At 41.4% G+C, this 3,458-nt stretch overlaps 1 protein-coding gene across 1 annotated transcript in view; it reads right to left on the minus strand.

Annotated features, from left to right (window-relative positions):
• The window catches only part of mpp1 (MAGUK p55 scaffold protein 1), a 20,212-nt gene extending 16,760 nt beyond the window's left edge, over positions 1 to 3,452 (minus strand). Inside the window, exon 1 of the mRNA XM_017308509.1 lies at positions 3,353 to 3,452. The gene's annotated coding sequence lies outside the window, so the exon portion shown is untranslated. The remainder of the gene's footprint in view (positions 1 to 3,352) is intronic.
• Between the last annotated feature and the right edge of the window lie 6 nt (positions 3,453 to 3,458).

A 3,458-nucleotide genomic window follows, 5' to 3' on the forward strand; every position in this document is an offset into this window, starting at 1 on the left:
CAGGAAGAGATCCGACGCTTGGCAGATGAAGTTACATCCTCTGTGTCGCCGTAAACATCCTGAGGGGCTAAACTAATAAAGTCCTCCCTGCTCACTTTGTTTAGCCTCACAGAGCTAAAACAACTGGAGCTAAACAAGCTGCACAAGCCGAGTCCGTTCCAACTCAACGCATGATTGTGTGGAGGATACTAATGTGACACTGTCCCTCCCCGACCTGTTGCTGTGAACTGCTGCTCAGCTCATTATAAACAACCACACTTTTCCCTCGCTTTCAAAAAAATAAAAAATAAAAATCTAGTTCTGCTTTTAGGTCATGGTGTGGAAACTCAAAGTCAAARGGTTGACTTGCTGGCTAAGCAAATAGCCCGACTAATTATCCTACTAACATCAGCAAAGAAAACAATAATATTCATGGCAACAAGCATTTTGCGGTTGTGTTTTTATTTTGTACTTTTGCTTAAGTCCATGTGTSAGAATTTAAAATTGGGATAGCTTTAGTTTTAAATGGAACAACTGGTTCATGTTCTAGATTTTTGCTTTAAAGCAGGGGTGTCCAAAGTCGGTCCTCGAGGGCCGGCGTCCTGCAAGTTTTAGTTCTCTCCCTGGTGGTGGTAACAACCTTTTCAGCTTGTCAATGTTCCTTAGGCCTTCTAATGAGCTATCATTTGATCCAGGTGCGTTGAACCAGGGAGAGGACTAAAACATGCAGGACGCCGGCCCTCCAGGACCGACTTTGGCCACCCCTGCTTTAAAGGTTCGTATTGTGGAACCATCAGCTTTTACGGAAGCATTTAACTGCCAGAGCTTGGAAATAACTTCAGGAGCAGCATTTCATTTAAACGAGAATATTTTCTCAGTGCAACGAAAAGTAAAACTCATTAAAACGAGAAAGCATTCAAGGGCTTGTTATAACAGGATTTATAACTCAGCTAAACCAAAATATCTTCTCTTAATAAAGAAAGGTCATAACAGAGAAACAGAGGATTTTTAAGKGTCATCTARAAGACACMGGGTGAGGAGGAGAGTCATAGAGACAAAGTCGTAATCAGTCAGAGGAGTGTATTTTTATCTTGTCAAAACTAAAAACTTTGTCGTTATAATGAGACATAAAACGTGTCTAGTTGTAACGACAAAGGTTCTTGTTTTAACAAATTTTGCATCTTGTTTCTGTTACTCCTGAATTTATTTCCAAGTTCTGGCCAATAAAACGTTAGTAAGCTTTCCTTCAGCCAGTTGCAGTGCGCAGCAACAGGTGGAGGAGGGGCAGGGCTCCTCTAGAAGTCTCACGTCAGACATTTTCTCTGGTATCTCATGAAATTAATGAACAAAAGGGAAGATTGTTGAGACCTTGAAACATTAAAATGTTGGTATACATAGCACTAATTTATGAAAAATTATGTTTTCCCTTCCTTTTTTTTTTTCATTGTAGAAAAGRAAAAAGGGGGGCCGGGGGAGTAAGGTTGACAAGATCCTTGCTGAACTTGAATGCCACTTTTTGGGCATGGAGACACAGGACAAACAAAAGCAGACTCTAAAACGCTCCTCAGCGGTCTGTGGAGCTACAATAATGAAGAAGTCAGACTAAAGCATTACAGTTCTACTTTATGTAGACCAAAAGTGAATGATTTACATGTGAAAAGGAAGAATTTAAAAGCCCAATGTGTCCTATCATTTTGATACCATAGCTAACCGGAAAGGCCAATGTTTATGTGAACTCCTCTGATCATTACTTTAATTATCACAAAACGCTTCCAAATCCAGCACCTTACATGATAAACAGAGGCTGAAAGTTCCAMAGTATAAAACGAGGTTTCTACCACACAGATAACAGAAACAGCCTTCCTGTTATCTGCTATAAGTCTTGCTCTCTCTTGCTCTTTGGCAGCTAAACTGACATCTCTGTGCCCCCTCATAATTCAATTTAAAAACCTCACTGTTGCACTTGCATCACTCAGGATGTGTTGTAGGTTAGATAAGATTTTTCCTTTTCCGAAAAGACAGTCGACAGTCAGGACCAAACAGTTTCGATCAAGAAACAGCTTTAATCTGGATCCATTTACCTCATTTTCTGCCAAGAGTGGAGCCGTTTTCCACTGATTCCTCAAAGTGTCCACTTTATGGTCACTAAAGTTTAAACTGTTACGACCCCAATAACAGTTTAAACAAAAGCACAAAAATAACAGTTCCTTGGAACAAACACTGGGGTGGGGGGGTGGGGGGGGTTCAGCAGCAGCCTCAAGGGTTGTTGACGTTCAAACAGGGCGTTCGGTTCTCACTTTGTTCTGCTTGACGGCCATCTTTCCTTTAACCATGTGATTTACAGGATTTGTGATAGAGCTGAAAGCAAACACCCCCGATGGACATACTGACGACATCACAGAAAACAGAGCAGGACAGGGCATGTCCTCAACAAGAAACGCAAGYTATAGGCAGTTCCCCTTTTCATTAAACAGGCATCCCCTACTGTTAAGATAACGCGACCTCACTGGGAGACAGTGATTTAACCAACCTGCACTGGACCCAAGGACAAAGTGGTGTGATTGGAGTGGCAAACTGCTGATATGAGGAAAGACGTTTCCTCCCTTCCCCTCGCTATCTCACTAGTGCTGACCTTTCAAGTTTTTAAGAGATATTCTGCAACAATGACCTGTTTAGTATATGTCCAAATCCCCTCCATTTTGCTCCCTGGACATTTGACTTGAGTCAAAATTATTGTTCTTACAACAGAAAAACAGGCTGGAGCAGCTTGATGAAGTAAACAACCCGACAGTCTGGCTTCACCTGACTGCTGAAGCTAATTCCTGATCCAAGCCTGTGGGAAAGTTTACGCAACAAWCTGAACAAAGCAAAGAGCAAKTGGGTAGCAAATTGTACAAAATGTAGAATGTAAAAAAAAAARAAGAAAAATACAAGAGGTCTATTGGTGATCATTTGAATTGTTTAGCATGCAACAGTTTATTATAACCTCAACTGCTTACTCACTGTCCTATGATCGCAGCCAGAAATACACACTTGTCAGCTGTATTTGGACGCAGTTTGGCGTAAAATGCAGAAGTGAAATCGCCAATCAAGTGTCTTCTGGAGTCTAAAATAAGGTTGACAGACTGGAAAAGTGCAACGGTTGCTGACAAAGACCTGCTGATTTGACAAAAAAAAAAAGACACTTGAAGTTCTTATTTCAAAAATGATGGTGTTCATAACCAACCCCGCGGTTATAAACACAGCTAGAAAGACCATGTTGTTATTTTACAAAGTTACAGGCAACAATGAGCACCCCATAATCTGCTACCCGGAAGCAAACACTTAAAACAAAATAGAGGGGGAGACGCACTAAATAAGGCAGACATCTTACCTTGTCAGATTTTGGTTTGTTTTGCAGGAGCTGCTCCAGGTACAGATCAGAAAGGGCTGTCCGGACGCTGTTCACCGGCTCTAGTGTGAGGGCAGGTTCGTTTTTA

This window comes from Poecilia reticulata, linkage group LG14 (genome assembly GCF_000633615.1).
Source record: "Poecilia reticulata strain Guanapo linkage group LG14, Guppy_female_1.0+MT, whole genome shotgun sequence".
Lineage (NCBI taxonomy): Eukaryota > Metazoa > Chordata > Actinopteri > Cyprinodontiformes > Poeciliidae > Poecilia > Poecilia reticulata.